Genomic DNA, 25773 nt, shown 5'->3' with positions numbered 1-25773 from the left:
CTATGAATGCCACAGTTTCTTCAAGTCACCAGTGAGAGCTGGGTGGAAGGTGAATACCAAAAATAGATGAGTTTCCCTGAAAAAGATTCAGCAGCCCTCACACCAGTCCACTTTAAAAACCCCATACACACCAGATAAAATGAGATAATATTTGAAAAGAATTTATCAAATCTCAAGGTACTGTAACTTATTACATGATATAGATATATAATATATATATATATTATATATATATCCTTAATAACTGTTTGTTGATTGAATAATAGTTTGTGGTGGATTCTCATTATTCACTCTTAATTTTAGTAGCTCTCTTTCAAACACACACACGTACATGCACATACTTTATTTTGGCTTACAGATAGCATGGAACACAAGTATTTCATTATTCCATCACTTTCTGAGTCTAACTTTTTGTTTTATTTTATTTTGCAAGTGTTTTTTTTTCAAAATATCCTGAAATAACTATCAGATTCTTAGGACCCAAGGTGGCAAGTGAGCATTTTAGTAGAAAGCTTACAACTGTTCTGCTATTTTTGAATATTTTTGAAGAAGGTAGTGTCAATGAGGGAAGCAGAATGAAAAAGGAACTAGTGGCTTGCAACTTTTGGAAATTCTACTTAAGGACCTGGTACTGTGGGAACTTTACCAAACTATGTGGTTGAGTTTGTCCCACCTGGGTTACCACACATATACATGGTTCGTTAAGTCATCTTTAACTGTGTTTTAAGCTTAGTTTAGCTTAGAAGAATATTCATATGTTCTAAAGGAGAGTGAGCATTTTAACAGTGCCCCCAGGAACCTCATCATCTTGCAAGATTATTTCAGTATACTTCTTATACTTCATCAGGACCCTTTGCTTCTGAGAGTCCTCTGAAGTAGAGAGCTCCTCCCAAAACCTCTTTAAAAGGAGGGTACACAGAACAGCTTTCTCTTTATTTCTTCCATGACTGAATGACTTTGGATTTCTCTATTGGGTCCCAATTTCCCTTCTACCATTTTTAGCTACTTTTTGAGTATTATCTTTCCCCATTAGAATGTAATAACCTCCTTGAATCCAAGACAATAAAATTATCTATTTTTATTTATCTTTTTTGCTCCAGGAAATATGCTAAGTGTTGGCGGGGGACAAAGAAAGGCAAAAAATACTACCTTTCCTCAAGGAGTTCACAGTTTAATGAGGAAGACAAGGAAAAAAAATAAAAACAAGTTATATAGAGGATAAATAGGAAATAATTACTGGTGGGCAAGGACTAGAATTAAGGTGGGTTGGAAAGAAGGCAAAATTTTAATTGGCATGTGAAGGAAGCCAAGAAATCCCACAGGCAGAGATGAAGATGGAGAGCATTCCAGGCTTGGGAGACAGTAAGAGAAAATACCATAAGCTAAGAGATGGAATGTCTAGTTAGTAGATGTTTAATGAATACAATGAATACAATTTAGGGTGAGCATGTAAATGGATCAGGATCCCATCCATACTCAGAAAGACATGTGCTGTAAGATCATAGGATCATAGAATTAGTCCTGAAAGTGACCTCAGAGACCATAATACAGCATCCTCATGATAATAAATGAGGAAACTGAAACTCAGAAAGATTAAAGTTACATATTTAGGAGGTATCACAGCTGGGATTTGAACCCCAAATCTTTAACTCCAGACCCAGTACTCCCTCACTTAATTCACAGTTCTTCCTAATTCTATCATAACAAATCTGATAGATTATTTGAAAAAAATACCCTTCCTCTAAGCAGAGAAGGAGGCAGATTGTAAGGCCTGGTTTATTACTTACCATGAAATAGCATCACATTGGTGTGCTTTCACTTAAAGTGGGACAGCAGCTGGAAAGAAGAATTACTTCAATTCTTTCTTTTTCCCTCCTAATGGAACATTGAAGTATCTATACAGAGAGCAACATCAAAAAGAGGTTCCAATGTCCTTAGGAATCCATCCCATTCTTGTCAAATTATGAATAAAAATAGTTGCTTTTTATTTTCAAGCAAAAAACTCCTTCCTGACTATTTCTTCATAGAGAAGTAGAGGCTCAGTCTTGAAACACATTTCCAAGTTTATTTAATGAACTGAGTGTTCTTGACCTTTTGAACTCTCAGATAACTAAATGAATTAAAAGGGGCAAATCTTTAAAAAAAATTAACAAATGCCATAATCTGCCTGGGCTAGAAACCAAAATTAGGAACTATAAATAGGATATACTTCACACTTGGAAAGGCACATGCTAGAATGGAGGCAGAAAAGTCCAATTTGTTGTAATGATGGCCCCTTTGACCCAGCATCTTCCTGGTAACCAGAAGCTTGTGGTCTTTTTTTTTTCCTGAAAGGGGTGGTGAGAAGTATAAATGGTTGGTTTTCTCTGTGTATCATAGCCCTCTACCATACTGACAATAAATCAAGACTGCTGGAGAATTCACCACATCCCCTCTCTGTCTGGGCTTGTGGGGCTGCTTCCTTTAATTCGCCGGATAGATGCCTGTGGTTTGGGAGCCATTGGTTGTTCCACTCCTTGTGCCACATGCACGCGGTTAGCTAATGACTGGGGCGCCTGCCTGAGGTATGTGGCTGTGGATTGTTCCAAAACCTTTACCTGTCTCTGAAGGCACATCTGAAGTCCTTTCTTTTCTCAGAGAAGATGTGGACATTCCTATAATTTGAGTCATGCAGTGACATTTTTTTCCCGGACACGCAGGAAATTTCCCTTGCCAAGAGCACATAACTTGGCCATTGGAAGCTTCCTATGTTCGCAGTAACTTCACCACCCACCTATCATGAATTCTCCAAGATAAAGTTTACAGTAGTACAGTCCGAGCTTTGGAAATATCACCAGTGCTTGTTAACTCAAGGCAGGTTACTTTGGCAGTCAGTCAGTATTTATTGAGTAGAGTTCATTGGGGTCAAAGGGATGAACTAGTTAATAGTAATTCTACATCACCACAGCTGCCCTGACCTGTATACTATCACTACTATGGAGAAAGGAAAGGAATAGGAAAGGGGGCAAGAGAGAACTACATAATCTCTAAATTTAAGTTTTAAATATCAAGTGCTAGATAGCAACAGTCTAGAAGGAACTCTTTAAAGTTGTTAAAGAGAAGAGAGGCAACAGAAACTCCATGTGAATGAAATAACCTCCTTTGATTATTGAAGCTTTCCCCATCAGTGTGGGTGGGATCCAGCCACTAAGAGAAAAGTGAACAAACAAAAATATAGCCAAGGTATACTAACTCTCCCCTTCTAGTTAATATTCTGACCTTTAGAACCTGACTCCAGTCAATTGTATAAGAAATATGAATATCCAAATGAAAACCATGACAATCAAAAAAAAAAAGGAGTCAACTCTTTTAGTCTATACTGTGCCAATCAACCAGCTAAACAGAAGAGGTAGAATGGGGAAAAAAGATGAAAGGGATGGAATAAGCATGTACTAGGTCCCAGGAATAGTCCCATGGACTTCATAAATATTCTTCTCATAATATTATAAGTGAGGGTTAGTCAGCTATTTGGAATATATATGCCAATGAACCAGTTCAAATATTATTTTAACAGAATTGAGCATCACAATACATGATGGGTAAATAGAGTTGATAAAATTCTGAACCACTTAATTTGATGGAGGATAAACAACAGCTAAGCTACTACTTTAGCATTCCATAAACCAAAACAACTGGCTTTTCAATTAAGTTTTTCACTTTTCAACTGAATGTCATTGTATCAGATATAATCACAATCTCAAAACTTCTACTTTTAGAATGTCCAAATTTTATCAAGGATCAACTGAAGTAGCACCTCTTACACAAAGTCTCACTCCTTGTGAGTTCCTCCCTGTATAAAAATAATTACTTTGTATGTTACAAATACTTGTTGATTGTTTTTTGTAAATAACTTATCTGTGCAAATGTTGACTGCTAGTCAAATGTAAGCACTTTGGGGGCAGGATGTTTTATTTTTTGTCTTTGTATTCTCAGTACCTGGTTATAGAATAAAAATAGATTTTCCTAAAAAATAATTTTTTAAAGTTTTATTTCTCTAAGGCAATGGGATTAAGTGACATGCCCAAGATCACAAAGCTAGACAATTATTAAGTGTCTGAGGCCAAATTTGAACTCAGGTCCTACTGACTCCAGGGCTGATGCTCTATCCACTGAGTTACGTAGCTGCCCCTAAAAATAGATTCTTAATAAATTCTTATAGGTCAATGGATTATGCAGCAAGAATTAGGTAGATGATTTTTCTCAACCTTCATTTTTTTACAATGAAGAGGAAGAAGTAGAGATAAAAGAAATGTCAAGAAGTAAAGGTAAGAACAAAGAATAGTAAAAAAAAAGATTAAGAAAAAAGAAGGAATTCTCTTCTATTTGACTAAGATTGGCTTTATCTACTGTCACTTTAATCAGTCAGTGTTGACATTAGGACAAGGATACAGAAAATGGTAGGACTAAAAGTATGACTTGTTACTAGAGCCTGGGGTTGAAGTAGGTCTTTTGGTCTTTTGTAACATTAGAAATAGTAAGCTGGACATAGAACCTATAAGCAGAATGGAATTCAATAAGCAATTTACTATGTATAAGGTATGTCAGATGCCTTGGGGGTTGGGGTGAGGGGAGAAGTTTGAGAAATGTTAATGTTGTTCAGTTATTTTAGTCATGTCTAACTCTTCATGGTCCCATTTGAGAAAATACTAGAAAAAATACTAGAGTGGTTGGCCATTTTCTTCTGCATCTTCTTTGACAGATGAGGAAACTGAGGCAAGCAGGATTAGGTGAATTGCCTAGGCTCACACAATTAGTAATCCAGATCTGAACTCGGGTCTCCCTGACTCCAAGTCCAGTATTCTACCAAGCTATTCAGATCAATAGAATTTCCTCAACCAGCTTAAAGAAATTCCATGATATAAGGGACAACTAACAAAGATAATAAGATGTTAAAGTTTTCTTCTTTCAGACTTCTAGTGGTTTACATTCCTTGATTTAAAAAAGGTCATGAATCCTTGAGTGGCTCACATACTTTGTGACCTACTCACTGTCAAATGTTCAAAACTGAGAATAGCATATTTTCTCTATTTAAAGGATATATAAGATGTTACTGAGATTCTTCATGGTTGTAAAGGGAGTAGTAAAATTCCTCAATTTACAAGTTGTATTTATGAAAGTTTAGAGTTGAAAGTCATTGACTGGATGAAGGAATGGTCATGTTCCTGAAAGTTGAGAAAAGAGTCCATGGCAGTAAAATAATGCAGCTCTTTAAAAGAAATTGTTTATTCCCTTTTCTCTTAAATGTCTTCAAGTACAAATTTTCCTTCCTTTCCCCCCTTCATCAGCAATAGCTTCTTGCAACATAGCAAACCAATTGGCAGAGAGCAAGCCCAGAGAATGTAGTTGTGATGGTAAAGAGGGCTGTGAAGAGGAACAGACATGGGGACACAAAAAAAGTGACATGTCCAGGAGGTAGATGCTATACTCAGGAAAAACAGAATAGATATATCATGAAGGACACACACACACACACACACACACACACACATATATATATATATATATATATATATATATATATATATATAAAGAAATATGAATTACCTTCATTGTGCATTTCTATTTGAGAACTCTATGTGTTTACCCAATCTTTCTCCTGATTCTGTGTATGTGGGAGAGTGTGCCTCAGGTTCATATAGAAAATAATTTGTTATTATTATTTATGTTTTGCTCTTAAAGAAATTTCCTTACTAATTTTATCAGTTGTTGACCTTTAAAGGAAAGGCAGCTTCTGGGTCATGTGATCAATAAGTTTGAGGATTACATGTTTTCTCCAGTCCTCATTAATTCTCAAAAATCTCCCCAGAGAGAAATTATTTGCCAGAGGTAGAGAAATTGTGGTTACATCCACAATCTACAAAAGTAAGAAATACTGCCAATCCAACTGCCAAAGGAATGTTTTTCAAAGCTAGATAAGATAATGATAAAATAATTCATTTGGGAAAACAAAAGATCTAAAATATCAAAAAAATGGAAAGATTGGAATAAAAGGGGAAACAGCACTTCCAGATCTCAAACTATATGATAAAATAATGACTATTAAAATCATTTGGTTCTAGTTAAAAAAATAAGAAAGGAGACCAATAAAACAGGCTAGAAGAGAAAGAATTAGAATTAACTGAATTCAATCCAGTGTTAAATAACTCACAAACATAAATTATCTAAGAGAGAACTCCTTATTTGATCATAACTGTAGGAAAACATGAAAGAAATCTGGCAGAAATTAAGCTGAAGCCAGAATTTTATATCATATCTTGCAATCAATATAAAATGGACCAAAGCAGCTAGGTGGAGCAGCGAATAGAACACCAGCCATGGAGTTAGGAGGACCTGGGTTCAAATTTGGCCTCAGACACTTTAAAAAAAATGCCTAGCTGTGTGACCTTGGGCAAGTCACTTAACCCCATTGCCTTGAATAAAAATTTTTAAAAAATTAAAATGGACCCCTAACCTGAAGATTAAAGATCATTCATTTAAAAAAGATAGAAGAAAAGTAGATTTTATACATTTCAAATCTATGGATGGGGAACAAATTCTTAATCAATTAAAAAATAAAGGCAATTATAAAAGGTAAAAATAGATAATATTTATTACATTAAAATAGAAAGCTTTTTCACAAAATAAATAATAATGCAATATATACCAAAAATCTAGAATGAATATTTCTGCATTTGAATTGATGCAAAGTGAAAAAAGCAGAGCTGGAAAAAATAAATAAAATTATTATTACTACTATAGCAATGTAAATGAAAAAGAACAATCACAAAACAATCTAAATAGAATATTACAAGAATACAAGGACCATTCTTGATTTCAAAGAAGAAAAATAGAAGAGATTGGTCGCTTAGTCAGGAAGGGCAATTCATTCAATAGAACTTAAAAGCCCTAAAACCTGCTCTGATGTTTTCTTTCTTCACTTCTGAGCTTGTGAGGACTCTATAAACCTCTCTTTAGTACTTCCTTAGAATGGAGGAAAGAATCAGCTATGAACTGAACAAGGCAGTGAACACAGGTGCTGACTAGGTAAGGACAAGACCTCTGGCTGCCTATTCTATATAGTGTCTTCCCCCTTGCTCCCCACTTATAGAGAACTAAACAGAAAACCTGAGAAATAACCTTTTTAACATAAAATATTCTGTTATGTGTTTTGTTTTCTTGTCTTAGATGATTAAACAACAAGCTTTTCTCAGCCTAGTGGCTACTTCCAGATCTTGAGATATCTTGAGTTCCTTAGTCATAACTTACTGACATAGTTTTCTATAGCAACACCCTTCTCGGAAAAGATGACCACTGCCAAGACCATGAGCCAAAACCATTCCCTAGCCTGCCAGCAGATATAGACCTTGAGGGAATTGCTCAGAAAGTTTGGATAGAAGGTAAAGGTAAAGTGGTAGTTTAGTAGTCCCACAAAATATTTCATGTTTGATGTTTTAAGCTATAACCTTCCAAGAAAGTATAAAAGGAGTTGTGGGTTATTGCTTTATACTTGAAGTCTTTTTTTCTATTCACATTATTGAATCTTCTGTGCTTTAAGTACTGCATCTCTATGGAGAGAGAAAAGATTAATAGCTATCCTTTACCTGTTATATATTGTTTATTTAATACCTTTCTAAACCCTTTGGGGAGACCCAAGACTTGAGGCAAACCTAAGCTTAGGTTTAAGTGATTTTCCCCAAGGTTCTGGAGGTCAAGGTATAAAGAGTCAGAGAAGAAAAAAAAAAATTCACGCCTTTCATTAAGGGCCAAGTTCTCCTAGGCAAGAAGAATCTCCTGATTCAAAGAAGGTTCCTCTCAGCTACACAGGGCCAGGGCTTCTTTTGTTAAACCAGGACTTTCTCCAGCAACCACTCATGTAGACACAAATGTAGCATACTCAATCTTTTGTTCCTTTATTAACAAGAATGAATATCATTACATACACAATCTATATCAGATTGTTCACTGCCATGGGGAACCAGGGCAGGGATGGGAGGGTGGTAGAAAAATGTAGAACTCAAAAATTTGCAACAGATGACTATTAAAAATTACACTTGCATATAATTGGGAAAAAATAAATAAATGAATAAAGAAAAAGAAAAAAGAATGACATCATTACAACAAAATTTTAGGAAGAAGATCATTAATGAAATATTGATAGACTTCTAAATTCATTTGTAGATTTCTTTTTTTCTTTTTATAAAAGATAGCTAGAGGGTGAATCTATTTTTAAGTTTCCACCGATGAACTAAATATAAGTTGTCCACAAAAATATTTCCTATTTTTGGCCTCCTATCATTTTGATTCTGCAAAGTGCCTTGATATTAAATAGTCTGAATTTGCAAACAATTTGAAATGTCCCAATAGTTTCTGGTTCACACATTGCTTTAACTAGTTTTCACAAAACCTTTGAACAAACAGCACTGGCTCATATCATGTTTAATGGAGGAATTAAGCAGCCAGCCTGGGAAGCCAGCCTTCTCTCTACATGGGAAGCTGCTATCTGAATTCACCTAAGCATTCTTGTGCTGTTATTTATTAGTTCCTACATTTATTGCCTTTTCAAAACTAGAAAATACTAGTGAAATTTAAAACAGCTTAATTAAACTTCAGATGTGCGGTTTCGATAAGCCTGGCATGGAGCCATGACATTCCAAGATTCTCAAATAGCATAATCTAATTAATTTTTTTCAAGAACACAGGGGTCATAAACATACAGTAATTTGAAACACTTAGTATCCTGCCAGCTGGCATCCTCTCCTTTCTAGTTCTCTGCACCAAATTTTCTCTTCCATTTGCATAGTGCTGGAGATCTCCCCACTCTGGTAGATTGTATTATGTTACACCATATTCAACTGAGGTATTTTTTAATGAACTAATTACATGTTAGTTAATAATAGAACATTGCTTCAGCAGCCAACTGCTAAATATCACTTTTAAAGAAAATACTTCGATCTCTAAGGAATGTTTGAGAAAAGACTTGGCCTCTGAAAACGTTTTGTTTAGCCAGCCTTGAACTATAAATAACTTGCAAATACAATATATATGTATGTACATATGTATATTTTAGCAATAATAACATAAACAGAAGACTTCTGAATACTTAACTTTTTCCAGCCAAGCTATAGTTTTGAAAATTAGTGCTCACTTATTCTATTAATCTAGTTACTTGTCAGTATAGCAAATGCTAAGTCCATAGGAATCTGGACATTTAGCTCCATGGACTATTTTGTGGTCCAACATGGCAAATTCCCATCATGATATTCATCTCCAAAGTTAAACCCGAAGCTGAATCAAATAGAATTCAATTAAAATGAAATATAGGTTCATTCTAACTATGCCTTTCATAATTTCTTAGATTTCTATGGTCTTCCTTCTTTGTCTTTGTTTCCATAATGGAATAGCCTCACTTATTTGCATTTTTTCAAGATAAGTGTTACATCCCTTGGATCATTTCCATTTTCCTTCTTCATATTTTTTCCATTATGCATTTTTAATGAAACAATCAGAGCCTCACAAATTCCTTCCTTCCTTCTTTCCTTCCTTCCTTCCCATTTCCCTTTCTTGAGCTTTTGCTCCCTTCTCTTCTTCATGCCTTCCCTTTATTCCTTCTTTCCTTCCTTCCTTCCTTCCTTCCTTCCTTCCTTCCTTCCTTCCTTCCTTCCTTCCTTTTTAAAAGCATTTGGAGGAAGGGGAAAAAAATGATGAAAATAATGTATAAGTAACAGCAACATCTTCCCAGACAAATCCATATGCTGATATCCCACTTTTCCACCACAGCAGGGTGCCACGTTTGTGGTGAAGTCCTGTTCACCCAGGCAATATGATGTCATGCAGAGTGTTGTGTTACAAACAGATTTAACAATGCATTGTTGCGTTTTATACTCTGAAAAGAAATGCTCCCCTCCAGGCAGCCAAACCCAGGATCCATCTGGTAGACATGTTAGTCAATGACCCCAACAGCTCAGCACATTTCTACCTATTGAGATAGAATAAAAATGATTCTTACAGCCCTAAAGTTCAGTTTTATAACACAAAGGATGATGTAATTGGTAAGTTTGATTTTCTTCATGTTCTCTTTGTCTCTGCTGCTCTTTGAATTTCTGTATATCTCTCTGTCTTTCTGTAGCTGCCTGTCTCTCTATGTCTGTCTCCCTCCTTTTCCTCTTTCCTTCTCTCCATCCCTCCTGCTGACTGACTCATTTATTCTCTCTCTTTCTCTCATTCTGTCTCTATCTGTCTCATGCCCTCCTTTTTTCTCTCCACTTCTTTTATTTTTTTCACTTCTTCAAATTTTAATTTAGCTCACATTTAATTCAAGGTCCCAGAGTTAGACACATCTGGTGGAAAATAGAGTTTGTTCTCCCCTAGAGTGTTATGTGTATCTTTGCAAAGTGAATGATCAGAACCAAAGCTTCACATAGAAAAGGATTTAATCTTGGGAGATTTTGTCCTAATAATATCACTATAGTTCACATCCCACCCCACCTCCCCTATGCAGAGGGAAAATTTGAATTTATACATTTTCAAGTTTTCCCCTAAAATATATAAATCATTTTACCTGTAAGGAAAAAAGGTCATCAATAGGTATCTTGAACATAAAGTACATTTACTAAAAGCAAATAAGACCATAATTTATCCTGACAAATAAATACACCACCAAAAGGAACAATCTCAATCTTGTAGGTCAGTGTTATTGAACTCAAATAGAAACAGGTCATAAAACCCATACATCAAGATACCTGCAGGTCAAATATTGACTTGGAAAACTACATATTAACATTATCTATGTTTTATTATATTTTTATTTATTTTGTGTAATATTTCCCAAATACATTTTAATCTGGCTCTTGAACCCTAATATGTACAAGACAACAGTTGAAGCTTCAGGTAGTATGTTTGGCACTCTGGTAAAGAGACAGTTTAGTGAAAACAATGTCTGTATTGTCTTATGAACTGTTTCCTTTGCAATTTTGTACTCTTTGCTCTGAAATTTCCCATATTATGTTCATATTCTCAGCATTAGTTCTGCCTACATCACCACTTCATGAAAAGGAAATATTTTCATACTCCTTTCTGGCACATATCAGTTACACTTTTAAATAATTAGTAATCATCCTGCCCCCCCAGAAGACTTTGAAATCAATGCATGCTAAAAGTAGCATTGGACCCTTACAATAACTATAAAGGGGACCCGAATTTTAATTAATGCTTTTGAGGTTTAGAGAACATAAAGTGTTCTTGGATTGCAGTAGATCTTAATTTTGAATCAGTAAAGGTGAAGTAGAATTCTTTTTCCATCTGCACAGCTGGGAAGTGTGAATTTACACAAAAATGAACAGGGACAATCAGAAACATCTCCCTTCATGATGACTGTCAATCACAGATGCAAAATTTGGGGGGCAAAGGGAGTATACCCTACCCAGCTTTAGATTAAGGGACATTGTGTTCCTCAATCTGATTCTGGCTGCAAGCCTCTATACTTCCCCTATCAAAATATAGGGGCATACTTAAGCCTGAAGCAATACCAGCAATATACAATATAAAATTGGATTCTTAAGTCTTTAGGGGAAGAAATAATAATTTCATTTGTTATTATTATTGTTTATTATTATAACAAGTATTTATAGATCACTTTAAATTTTTCAAAGAGGTTTATAAATATTTTGTCATTTGATCTTCCCAAAAAATCTGAAAGCTATATATTAATATTATCTCCAGTTCACTGATGAGGAAAATAGAAGCAGAGAGAGAGAGAGACTAAGCCCAGAATCACATGGTTAAAAGGTATCTGAAGGGGCAGCTAGGTGGTGCAGTGGATAGAGCACCAGCTCTGGAGTCAGGAGTACCTGGGTTCAAATCCTACCTCAGACATTTAATCATTGCCTAGCTGTGTGGCCTTGGGCAAGCCACTTAACCCCATTTGCCTTGCAAAAACCTAAAAAAAAGAAAAGTTATCTGAGACTTAATTCAGTTTTTCCTGAGTCCAAATTCTAGATCCACTGTGCCTCCATGCTAATGAATGTATGTATGTACGTATGTATGCATGCATAAATATATATATATATATATATATATATTTATGCAGAAATATAATTTCAGCATGAAAATGACACTAAGAGGTAAATGCTTTATTAACCCCCATTTTATAGTGATACAGGATCAGACAGATTAAGTGCCTTTCAGAGTCATAGATAAGCTATTCATTTCTGAGACTTCCTGATTTCCAATCCAGCACAGATTGTTATTCAAATAGAAAAAATTTGAAAAACTAAAAGATTCAGAAGACTTTATGGCTAAAGGAAGTCAAGTATCATGTATGGTCAGGGGAAAATGAACTTATTTAATTCTTCTGGAACCAGAGAGCAAGAATGAAAGTTGCTGGGTTTTTTTACTAATGTATTCACTTTTGTCTAAAACTCCAGACCACTTTTTATTGCCAACCTACACCTTTCTCTAATCTCTCCTAAGTCATAATTAACATAATTTCTGTAAGTTTTTCTTCTGTGGTTGTCAATGTCATATTTTCTCAATTATTCAGGCTCCGTATTCTTCTGCCATATCCACAATTTGAAAAGTCCTACAAATTCCTGTCAGACTTGTCTCTCCATCTTATGGACCACACAGCCTTGCTTATTTTAAAATGATCCATATCTGTCTCATGTATTGTAACATGACTACTCACTCTTCAATGATCTAGGATAATAAATGAATTACAAGGTAGGAGGTCAAAAGAACACTAAATTAATCTGTGACTTTATATGGAGGTCATTTACTCTAGGGCACAAAAGTGGGAATTCATTTTGGCTAGATGTGCCATAGGATCATAGCCTTTGATCTAAAGTGAACCTTAGAAACCATTTAGTCTAATCCTCTAATTTTACACTTGAGAAAACTGGGGCCCAAAGGGATTAAGTGATATACTCAAGGTGACATAGGTATTAAATGAAAGGGCTGTGATTTGAACCTGCATTTTTTGAAGCTGGTTCTCTTTCCATTGTACCAAACTGCTTGGACCTGTAAGGGGCTTCTTTATGACTGAGAAACATTTGGGCGTTCAGGAGTGGCAAAGTGGAGAGTGACTAGACTAAAAAAATATCATCTAAGTTTGAGATGTCTTAGACTTGCAGCTGATACTTTTCTTGCGAATTGTTCTTTGGATGTTAATAATAATAGTATGTATATATATATATATATATTCATATAATTTATCAGAGAATTTCCAAAGCAATTCTTTATTTAAAAATATTTCCTGTAAGATTAGGGGGGAAATTGTAAAACTCAAAATAAATAAAATCTTTAAAACAATAAAAATAAAAAAAATTTTCTCCATTGAACCTATCTTTTTATTCCCATTTTCAGTACCCTGGCTCTCAATGTCTCATACATAGAGTATTGTTTTTCCTTCTTTGCATCCTTAATCTTTATCAAAGTACTTTCTTGATAATCTCACCCCAATAGCTATGTCAGTGTTGTCAACCATTAATTACCAATTCGGCATGAGTTTTTGTATTTTTTTTTTTTTTTGGCCAGTCCACAAAACTTTGACTACTAAAGTTTCTTCTTAAAACTTGAAAACATCAAAACCCAACCTTGGTTAGGCAAAATGAATTGTCATATCTTGATATGCAATATGATCATGTCCTAACTCTGAATTAATTTCTTAAGTAGAAGGTCAAGGTGACAAGCACTTGAATGGTATGGACCAGTTTTCATGCTCAGGTCTTCAAGTCTGTTTACTACCAGTCTGAAATCAACAGATAGTGAGAGATATTGATATTAGTGATTTAATAATTTTGATTTTATTTTTTAAATCACATTCAGAGTATTCTTTTGCTAGAGTATCAAAATTGGAATGATTTCTAAATAAGGGGAAAATAAACATTTTTCCTCACTCGGTCTATAACTTAACTTTTAAAAATGTGATAAAAAAAGCTTAAAAAGAATGAAAGATTAAGATTTTCTTAGAGGAATAATGCAAATTATTTAAAACCTAGATTCATTATTTGTCCTGGCTCATAAAGTGAATATCTTCAAGACTACAGCTAGTTATTTATACTGCTTTGTTGACCAATATAAAGTCTGATGTGGGGGCAGCTGGGTGGCACAGTGGATAGAGCACCAGCCCTAGCGTCAGGAGAACCTGAGTTCAAATGTGATCTCAGACACTTAATAATTACCAAGCTGAGTGCCCCTGGGCAAGTCACTTAACCCCATTTCCTTGTCAAAAAGAAAAAGAAAAAAAGTTTGATATGAGCAAGGGTTTTTGAACCTTTAAAGACAAAACACTCAGAATAAAAAGCAAATGAACACATCAATTAACAAAGTCTATTGAAATGAAATTCCAGAAGAGATTTTTTTCTTAAAGTGTTTATTGATCCAAAAAGTCTCTTGAGACAGCTTCAAGTTTAGTTGCTGCCAAAAAGAAACCATTTAAAGCAAAGAAATCAGTGGGTGAATGGCCCTGTTCTATATAAATTTTTAATCACATGCAATTTTAAGAACAGAAAAAAAATTAGGAAGAAAATATTTTATGACATTTCAATTATTATTTGTAGTTCGTATAACATTTATTTCATATCTTTTTTTTTGCAAGGCAAACGGGGTTAAGTGGCTTGCCCAAGGCCACATAGCTAGGTAATTAGTAAGTGTCTGAGACCGGATTTGAACCCAGGTACTCCTAACTCCAGGGCCGGTGCTTTATCCACTGGACCACCTAGCCGCCCCTATATCTTTTTTTAAATAAGTAATAAAGACCTATTTGTTTCATTAATAAAGGGAGCCCCTGGTAAGAAAACTCCATTAAGACAGATTGGCACTTTTTCCTACAACTTGTAGTCTTAGAGAATTTCCTAGAAAATTGAAAGCAATTGAATAACTTACCAGAGCAACACCAGTCCCAGTTGTATCAATGGACTCTGACACTGAGAATACACCTGAATCACATAACCAGTATGACTCAGAGACAAGACTCGAACCAGATTTTGTTTTTTTTTTTTACTCTAAGTTCTTCTCTCTATTCTTTAACAAAGCTATTTCTCTCAAATAAAATATATTGATTTGAATTTATATTTGATTTCAGGAACTAAAATTATTAAAAATTACTTCTCTGTTTATTTGAAAAACTTAATAAACAAAACAAAAATAAGGAGAAAGGACATAGAGCACAATGTATGAGGAACAGAGAAGCTCAGTTTGACTGGATCACAGAGTAAGGAAGAATAATCTATGATGAAGCAGGGAAAATGTTGGCACAAGACTGTGAATGACTTAAAAAAACTAAACAAAATTTTTTTATCTTAGATAAAGGCATAGGTTTATTGATTAGTGATATGTCAGTTCTCTACTTAAAAGAAAAAAACACTTTTGGCACAAATGTGAAAGATAAAGTATTGGTAGGGAAAGATTTGAGGTAGAAAGATTAATTAATGATTACAACAATATAGGCCAGAATTGATGATAGTCTGAGCTAGGTAATGCCTATGAATGAAAATGAGTCAGAAATAGGAAATGTGGAGTATATAAAAAAAATCAAGGATGGGGAAATTAATTGAATATTGTAATGAGAGACAATGAGGAACAGATTGATAAACCTTGGAGACTGTAAGAACATTGGTACCTTGACAAAAGTACAGAAAGTAGTAACACAGGTGGTTTTGATGTACTTTTATTATCCATCTTCTGGAACTAATTGCTCATTGTCTCAAATCTGAGCTAAGCACTTTATTTTTAGTGCTTTTTCATTTGTATTAGTTATTGTGCGCAATTGTTCTCTTGGCTCTATATAGGAGTATAGCAAGTTCAAACCAACTCATGAAAGTCAATTATTAATTTTGGGGTGTGAGCAGTCATACCTCAAAAAAAAAGCAAATGGCACAAATCCAGGCTGACATTGTTTTGCTGATTATCTAGATTACCTAAAAGTGGTAAAGAAAATGCAAATAATGCAGATTAAACTTAAAACTGTATCCTATATAATTGTTCCCCAAAGAATGTATTGTTTAATCCTTTCCCAATATATACCCCAGTCTATACAATCATTCCATGTTTCTCTGAATTATTCATCTGACACAATACTATTCTACTATATTCATGTGCTCAATTTGTTTATATATTCCTCTACTTATTAGCTCTCACTTTTCACTTTTGTTTTGCTTTTTTTTTGCTGTCACATGAAAAGGGATGGTTTCAATATTTTCTCATATGTGGAACCTTTCACATTGTATTTGAATTCCTTGGTACCAGTGACTAGGATTTATAGGTCAAAGGGTACAAAAACCTTAATATTTTCTCACAAAATTACAAATTATCTTACAGAATAGATTGTGCCAATTCATAGCTCCACTTGCAGTCTATCAATGTTTGTTTCCTGATAATCCCACCAGTACTATTTTAGTCATTTGTCCAAATATTTGCCAATTTTATGGTCTTCTATAGTTTCCCAAATCTGTCTATATTCATGACATTCCTCTCCACTGGATTCTCCTTTTCCCTGTTAAAATTCTATCCAAGCTTCAAATTTCAACTTAAATTCGACTTCCTCCAAAACAATGTCCAAAATCACTCTAAACTAAGAGTTTCTAATTTTTTTTTGGCATGGACATGCATCTTGGGCATTCTTGAAAACCTATGAGTCTCTTCACAGATTAAAATTTTTAAATGTATCAAAGAAAATACATAGTATTTAGGAGAGTAATTGTCATGAAATATATCTATAATTTAATTAAAATTCTAGCATCCCAAATTAAGAATTCCAGCACTGACCAAAAATAATTTCTTCCTTTCATTTCTTAAAATGCTTTGACTTATTGTTTTATTGATTTTAAGACTTGATAAAGTAATGAATAAAATGTAAACAATTCAAATTAGTCTTTAAAATGTGTCTTGAAAGATGAGTGGATTTCAGAAAAGACTAGAAAGACTTACATGAACTGATGCTGAATGAAGCAAGCAGAACCAGGAGAACATTATATACATTAATAGCAACATTGTGTAATGATCAGCTATGATGGACTTTGCTCCTCTCAGTAGTTCATGATCAAGGCTAATTCTAAAAGATTTGTGATGGAAAATTCCATCCACATGCAGAGAAAAAAAACTATGGAGTCTGAATGCAGAACAAAGCATACTGTTTTCATTTTTTAAAACTTATTTTATGTTTTTTTCTTTTTCTCATGTTTTTTTCTCTTTAGTTCTGATTATTCTTTTCACAATATGACTACTATGTGAATATGTTCAACATGATTGTACATGAATAATCTATATCATATTACTCTCTGTCATGGGGGGGAGGGACAAAGGTAGAAAATGTGGAACTCAAAAGTTTACCAGAAAAAGAATGTTGAAAACTATCTTTGTATGTAATTGAAAAAATAAAATAACATAACAAAACAGCATTTAGCCTTCAGAGAAAAAAAAACTGTCCTCTGTAATGATTTCCTCCAGACAACTAATTATTAATCCTTTTTCAATTATACAGTTCTTCCCATATATCTCTTAATTCTTCATGTGATACAATAATATTAATTACATTCTTAGAACTCTTAGAACATCATAACCAACATTTCCCAAGTACCTACTCTAAGTAGCCTTGTGTTACACTGCTGAAATATTTAGCTAATATGTCCTCAAGTAATTTGCACAATTATTATACTTCACATTCTGCTTTGCATTTCAATTGTTTGTATATTTAATATAGCTTATTTAAATTATAAAATTCTTGATGTTAGACACCACCTCTTATACATCCTTTCCCCCTTCAAGGCAATTAATAAAAACAGTAACAATAATAACTAATGCTTATACAGCACCTACTATGGTCAGGCATTGGGCTAAAAATGCTATATAAATTTTGCCACATTTGATTTTTTACAACAATCCAGGGAGGTAGGCAATATTTTCATCCTAATTCTCAGAAGGGAAAACTGATTTAAGTAATTTGTCCAGGATCTTCAGCTTGTGAGAGTCTGTGGTCAGATTAGACCCCAGATTTCCTAACTCTAGGTCCAACACATGTATGCATATGTATATACTTATGTGCTAAAGAGAAGTTAGATAATGTATTGAGTCCAGAATAAAATAGTGATAGTAATAGAATTTCTAGTTTTAAAATCCACTTAGAAAATTTTAAATAGTCTGCAAGGCAATCACTCATGAAAAAACAACTCTTTTCTTATTTTTTTCCAGGAAACACCAATACTGAAGATCAAGAATTTGGGGGGCAAAAAATAGTATCATTTCACCTAGTAAGTTATTCCTTTTCTGTTTTCTTTTCTGAATCATCAGTTATACCCCTCCACCCAACTGTAGCTATGCCCCAAGATTCTATCCTGAACCATCTTTCTAGTTTTCTTTTTATGATCTCATGAGATCTAGTTCAATTTTCATCTTTATAAATATAAAGATGTCTACTAGCTATAGATACATACTGAATATGTAGCTACAATCTGTCTCCTGAGCAACATTGCCACCCATCTTTCATACATTTCTCCCTAGATAATTAATAGATATCTCAAACTCAACATTTCCAAAATAGAATTCATTTCCTTAACTTCCCTGTAGCTAGCAAGGACACCACAATTAGCCAGGTTTGCAACTTCTGACTCCTAAACTCACCTAAACTCACTTTTTCCCTCACCTTCTATATCCTTTTAGCTTCCAATCAATAAATTACATATAAAGCACCTCTTGTGCTCAGGTTATATGCTAGGAATTCAAGTATAAAGATCAAAGCAATCCCTGCTCACAATAAACTGACATTCTAATGCAGTAGAAAGGAAGAACATGTAAAAATGTATAAAGTATAGATAGTGAAAAATACATATGTAGACAGAGTAGATAAATATAAAGTTGTTTGATGGGGAGACTTCTTACAGTTAAGGGGAACAGGAAAGATTTCATACAAAATATAATTCCTGAGCTGCTTCTTAAAGGAACAAAGGTGGAAACTTCTGTAATACCTCTAATATAAATGGATGCTTCTTTCTTATAGCACACTCACAGTCCTTGTTCAGTTCCTCATCAACTTTTGCCTGCACTATTAAAATAGTCTCTTAATTTTTCCCTGCTTCAAGTCTCTCCAATATTTAAAACATACTCCAGAGTGCTACCAAAGTGATATCCCAAAAACACAGGTATTGCTGGGTCACTTCTTCACTACCAAACAGCCTTCAATAGCTCCCTATTTCTCTAGGATGATAACATATGCTTCTTTGCTTGCCACTCAAACTTTTCACAATGGGTCAGCAGTCTACCTTTCCAGGTTTATGACACATTGCATCTCTCCCCAAACCTTTTACTAGCCAAACTGGCCCACTTTCATTTCACACCATTTCATGCCTTGTGTCCCATACAGCACACACAACATTCCAAATCCTCTGTTGGTACCTTTGAACAGGTTGGCTTCCATGCCTAGATTGCCATCCTTCCTCATTTCCCCTCCTTAGAATCCAAAATATCTCCCAAAGCTCAGTTCAAATGCTACCTTCTTTAGAAGGTCTTTTCTAACCAAGCCCTATCCTTAACTGCTAGGACTTCACCCTGCCCCCAAAAATGACTTTGTCTACTATTCGTATATGTATCTCCATGTGCATAATTTGCTTACAAAAGAGATTAGATACTTGACCATAGGCGGGTGCTTTGTTTTTGTATCCTAGGTGCTTAGCACAGTAAATGCTTAATAACTGTATCCTGCTACTCCTAGCTCCTAGAGCTACTTCTTGCTAGCAGTATAAAAACATTTATTTTGAATTTATGTATTACTTTAAGCTTTGCAAAACATTTTACAAATATCCCATTTCATCCTTACAATAAAGCTGGGAAAAGGTAAAACAATTGACCCCATTTTAAAGATGTGAAAACTGTGACAGACAGAACTCTTGTGTCTTGCCCAGTGTTGCACAACTAGGAAATATCTAAGGTCAGATTTGTTCTCATTTCTTTCTGATTTGAGATCCAGAATGCTAGTCACTATACCATCTAGCAAGAACTCCATACACTGTACCATCTAGATAACTAACTGTTGATTAAAAGATTAAAATAGGAGCACAGAGTAAGAATAATTGCTTTTGGCTTGGTACACAGTATTTTCAAAACAATTAAACGTTTCCCTGAAAAAAATCCATCTTTTTAATATCAATATTCACAATATTAAATATCAAAAACAAATTGTCAGTCAGAATACCACAATTTCAGAAAATTTTAAGTAGAAGATTACCAAAAAAGGCAATGAAAATATATGGCAGGCATGAGTAGGCAGCAACATAGTACTAATAAAGACCTGTACAACAGAAATGGCATCAGAGAGATATAGGAATAGAAAAAAGAGATGGGCTAGTCATAATAATTAGAACTACAGCATGCTTATTCATTGGTATTCATGAAATATAATGATGTTACTAAGGGAGGTAGTATAAATAACGGTGGGAAAAATTTTTATTTTATCACCAGAAGCCTTGGATGAAGGTATATAGTTGGAAAAACAAATAAATAAAATATTTAATAAAAATAATCCACTGATTACTTCCTGAAAGAGACACCCAAATTGAAAACTCCCAGAAATATCATAGCCAAATACGACAACTTTTAAAACTTAAAGAAAAGTTTGGTCTTCATTTAAACTCCACAATCCCTTCTCTGGATATGAATAGCATTTTCCATCACAAGTCTTTTAAAATTGTTTTTGATATTATACTGCTGAAATGAAAAGGTTCATCTGATTTATCATCAGAGTCCTGGTCAAGTCATTTAAAGATGTGAAAACTTTCTTTTTATGTAAATTAGTGTTAGCAAATTTGATCTTACAATTCTAAATCTTATTTTTATATTTTATTTTTTCCTAATTACATGTAAAAACAAGTTTTACCATTGTATTTTTAAAATTTTGAGTTCTAAATTCTCTCTCCCTTGAGTTTTTATTGAGAAGGCAATCAAATATATATATGTACATATATATGTACATATATATATGCATTCCTATATCCATATGCTATACATATATCATGCAAAAATATTTCCATATTAGATATGTTGTGAAAGAAAATATAGACCAGAAAAGAGGAAAATAACATTTAAAATGTATGCTCCATCCTGCATTTAGACTGTTAACAGTTCTTTCTCTATAGATAGATTTTTTTTATCATAAATCCTTTGGAATTATCTTAAATCAATGTATTACTGAGGATGGCTATGTCAGTCACCAGTTATTCATCATACAATATTACTCTCATTGTGTACAACATTCTACTGGTTCTGCCCACTTCATTTTGTATCAGTTCATTTAAGTCTTTCCAAGTTTTCCTGAAAGAATCCTGTTTATCATTTCTTTTGTAAATTAGAATGTCATCACGATCATATACTACAAATTATTCAGCCATTTCCCAAATAATGGACATCCCCCTTGATTTATAATTCTTTGCAACTTCAAAAAGAGCTGCTATAATTTTTTTTTAATTCTCTTTGGAATACAGACCTAGACATGATTTCACTGGATCAAAGATTATAAACAGCTTTGTAGTCCTTTGGGAGTAGTTTCAAGTTGCTCAACAGAACTCTAGTGTTCCAATTTTCCTGTATTCCCTCCAACATTTGTCAATTTCCTTTTCTGTTATATCTGATAGATGTGATGTGGTATCTTAGAGGTGCTTTATTTACATTTCTCTAATAATAGTGATTTAGAGCATTTCTTCAGTTGACTATAGATGGCTTTGACTTTTTGGTTTGAAAACTGTTCTGACCATGTATCAATTGGGGAATGAGTTGTACTCTTACAAATTTAACTCAGTTCTCAATATATTTGAGAAGTCAGAGAAATTTTTCTTTTATGTTCTCTTGAGTCTTGTATTTGAAAGTCAAATTTTCTATTCAACTCTGGGCTTTTTATCAAGAATGCATGAAATTTCTCTATTTCATTAAATATCTAATTTTTCCTGTTTTATCCAGTTTTGCTGGGTAGGTGATTCTTGGTTGTAATCCTGTTTTTTTTTTACTCTTTAGGATATCATTTTCCAAGTTCTCTAATTCTTTAGTCTAGATGTTTCTAAATTTTGGATTACCCTGACTGACTACACATTCTTTTTTCTGGCTATTTGCAATATGCCTCTGATTTGGGATCTCTGGAATTTGGCTATAATATTTCTGGGAGTTTTCACTTTGGGTGTCTCTTTCAGGAGGTAATCAGTGGATTATTTTTATTAAATATTTTATTTGTTTGTTTTTCCAACTACATTCAATGGTAGTTTTTACCAATCTTCTTTTGAAAGGTTTTTAGCTTTACATTTTTCTTCCTCCCTCTCTTCTCTCCTCTTCCCCCCTCCTTGACAGAAAGCAATCTGATAAAGGCTCTCCATTTATAACCATGCTAAACATAGATACATATTGATCATATTGTGAGAGAAGAAGCAATCCAAATGGAAGAAAGAAAACATTAGAGAGAAAAAAACTATAATACATAAGAGAACTTTTAAAAATTGAAGAAAAATTTTGATCTTCATTTAAATTCCACAGTTACTTCTCTGTATATGAATAGCATTTTCCATCATAAGTCTTTTACAATTGTCTTTGATATTGTACTGCTGAAATGAACAATTCCATCATGGATGATCATCATCCCATGTTGTTGTTGGTGTATATAATGTTTTTTCTGGTTCTGTTCATTTCACTGAGCATCAATTCACAAGCAGGTCTTTCCAGGTTTTTCTGAAATTCTGTCTCTCAAGATTTCTTATAGAACAATAGTGTTCCATCACATACATATACAGCAATTTGTTCAAACATTTCCCAATTGATGGGCATCCCTTCAATTTCCAATTCTTTGCCACTACAATAAGAGATGATATGAATATTTTTGTACATGTGGAATTTTTAACCCTTTTTCAAGATCTCTTCAGGATATAGACCCAGAAGTGGTATTGCCAGACCAAAGGGAATACATTTTTATTGTCCTCTGGGCATAATTCCAAATTGCTCTACAGAAAGACTGGATCAGTTTACAACTCCCCCAGCCATGCATTAGTGTCTCAGTTTTCCCACATCCTCTCCAATGTTGATCTCTTTCCTTTCCAGTCATATTGGCCAATCTGAGAGGAATGAGGTTGTACTTCAGAGATGTTTTAATATGAATTTCTCTAATTAATAATAATTTAGAGCAATTTTTCATATGCTATAGATAGCTTTAAATTCTTTAAGAATTGTCTTTCCATATCCTTTGAACATTTATTATTTGGAGAATAATCAGTAGATAATGTTTTTCAGTTTTGTTTTTATCCTTTGTTTCTAGACATCAGAGCAATTTTCCTTGACAATTTCTTGAAATATGATATCTGCCTTCCCCTCCCCCCTTTATATCATGGCTTTCAGGAAGTCTAAAAATTCTTAAATCATCACTTCTTAATCTATTTTCCAAATCAGTTATTTTTCCAATAAGATATTTCAAATTTTTCTAATTTTTTTTCCTTCTCTTGACTTTGTTTTTTCTTGATGTCTCATGAATTCATTAGCTTCCAATTCTAATTTTTAAGGAATTATTTTTTTTCTGTTAACTTTCATACCTCCTTTTCTACTTGGTCTATTCTACTTTATAATTGGAGTATCTCTACTTCAGTGAATTTTTGTATCTCCCTACCCCAATTTGGCTAATTCTGATTTTTAAGGAATTCATTCTTCCATGGATTTTTTGGGCCTCTTTTATCATTTTGGCCTATTCTGCTTTTTAAAGGTATTATTTCTTCAGTATTTTTAGGGTTTCCATTACCACAATTAACTTTTTTTCATGATTTTATTGAATCACTCTCACTTCTCTCCCCAATATTTCCTCTATCTAGTTTATTTGCTTTTTATAATCCTTTTTGAGCTCTTCCAAGGACCTTTTTTGGTCTGAAATCAATTCACGTTTTAATTTGAGGTTTTCAGTGTAGCTGTTTTGACTTTGTTACCTTCTTCTGAGTTTGTTTCTTGATCCCTGTTACTCCTTGCTAGGGTAAAGCTTATGCTAGACTAAGTTTTCACCCCAGTGAGACAGATTTTTCCTGCTTGGGGGGTGGGAAAATATTTCACTTTATCATTTTCTTGCTTCTGCTGCTTCAGAATTCAGTTTGGGATGTTGATTTAATATTGTTTGGAGGAGAATTTTGGAGACTTCAGGAAAGTCCTTGCCTTTACTTTGTCATATTGACTTTGCCCCTTTAAAATTCTAAATATATTATTTATAATTGTGTGATCTAAGCAGTAGACCTAAATCTGATACTTTTATTTCAGTATAACTTGTTTCTTTTGTAGTTCTATGTATTTTATTTTATGTATTAAAAAACAACATTCTGAAAAGGAACCATAGTCTTCACCTTGGTCCTTGAGAAGAATAAATAAATAAATAGGTTAAAAACCCATCAAAGAAGGTCCTAAGCTTGTCAAAAAGGAACACTCATGGAGAAAAGTTATGATAGAATTTGACCAAGGGTTGTAAAGAAGAGGAAGAAATGGATGGGTTGTAATCTATATCATTACAGTAAGTATTCACAGTAGTAAGATCATGAATTCATCAAAGAATTAAAGAAAGTACCAAAGAAATGAATGGAGTCTTTAGAACTTTAGTCTATCTCTATTTCATTACTACCAAGGGGGCAAGGAAGTGATTTTTAATGGAATTACCTATTCTTTGGGTTGGATGGTGAGTTGTCCAAAGGAAATTTCTCACACAGAAACACTTGTGAGTACATGGACAATTCTTGGCAGGTTTTCTCATTGTCTGTGAAATCTTGCAAAGAAAATTGATGCAGGAATACCCTGTTGAGCAGAAAACCCACTCATCTGAACTTGGCCATAACAGGCTGATAGCAGCTTTTGAATTAATGCCTGATAAAAAATTACCCTTATAACCAGCAGTAACCAACAGGGTAGAAATCAAGTTTCTCTTGTATTTGAGGAGAAAACGAAAATGAGTCTTGTCTCTTGTCTCAGGAGAAAACGAAAATGAGTCACACCAAGAGACTCATCCTAACAAGAATAGGCAGGGAGCCCCGGTCCCACAGCTTTTCACAAGGACCACATTCACTTCCCGGAGATTACTTTGGCCATTGGAGGCAGAAGCACAGAGCCCAACAAGTAATCGAATCCATGAGCTATTTTAATAATAAATTGTTTGCTTGCCTTTCCACTAAGAGTGGTTGGCTTTGGCCACATTTTGAATTCAGCAAACATCTTAAAACTGGCTTTCAAATGTTTTTGGTCCTCTCTCTCCAAAATTTGTTGAGAAAAGAATCCCCCACCCCAACTTCATTTTTTGAAACCCACATGTATTTTAAAGGAAATGTTACTCACATTGTTTTGACTCATTTACACATTAAACATCAAAATATTGTTTGGTGTCAGTATGTTGATATCCAAGATTACTATTGAAGTGTTTTTTATAAACCTGTTTTTCTTCAAAACAGGAAGTTTCATTTAGCCAAGAGTAAACAAAGTACAAGTTAAAGGCCATTTCTAAACATCAAACTCACGCCATTTGAGTGAGTTCTGAACTTGGCACTGTACCTTTTCCCATCCTTTTGTTTAATGTGGTTCCCTGTCTTCCTGAAGAAACCAAGCCCCCAAAGCCACACTGGTATGGAGGGTGAAAAAGCAAACATGGAGGAAAGGAAAACAATAAACAGAGGTAAAGTGCCCCTTGAACCTTTCTTCCCAGGCTTACAAATATCTTCCAAAACAACTGGCCACAATTCTGCAGCTGAGAAACTGAGTCCCAGAGACATTAGCTGATTTTACACA

The 25773-nt window shown here is 34.0% G+C and overlaps 1 long non-coding RNA gene across 1 annotated transcript in view; it reads left to right on the top strand.

Moving 5' to 3' along the window:
* The first annotated feature begins 9945 nt into the window (after nt 1–9945).
* LOC141511168 (uncharacterized) overlaps nt 9946–25773 on the top strand; it is a 36227-nt gene continuing 20399 nt past the window's right edge. The window contains exons 1-2 of the long non-coding RNA XR_012475276.1: nt 9946–10067; nt 18202–18260. This is a non-coding gene — a long non-coding RNA (uncharacterized LOC141511168). The remainder of the gene's footprint in view (nt 10068–18201; nt 18261–25773) is intronic.

This window comes from Macrotis lagotis, chromosome 2, assembly GCF_037893015.1.
Source record: "Macrotis lagotis isolate mMagLag1 chromosome 2, bilby.v1.9.chrom.fasta, whole genome shotgun sequence".
Classification (NCBI taxonomy): Eukaryota; Metazoa; Chordata; class Mammalia; order Peramelemorphia; family Peramelidae; genus Macrotis; species Macrotis lagotis.
This window is presented reverse-complemented; position numbering and strand designations above follow the sequence as displayed.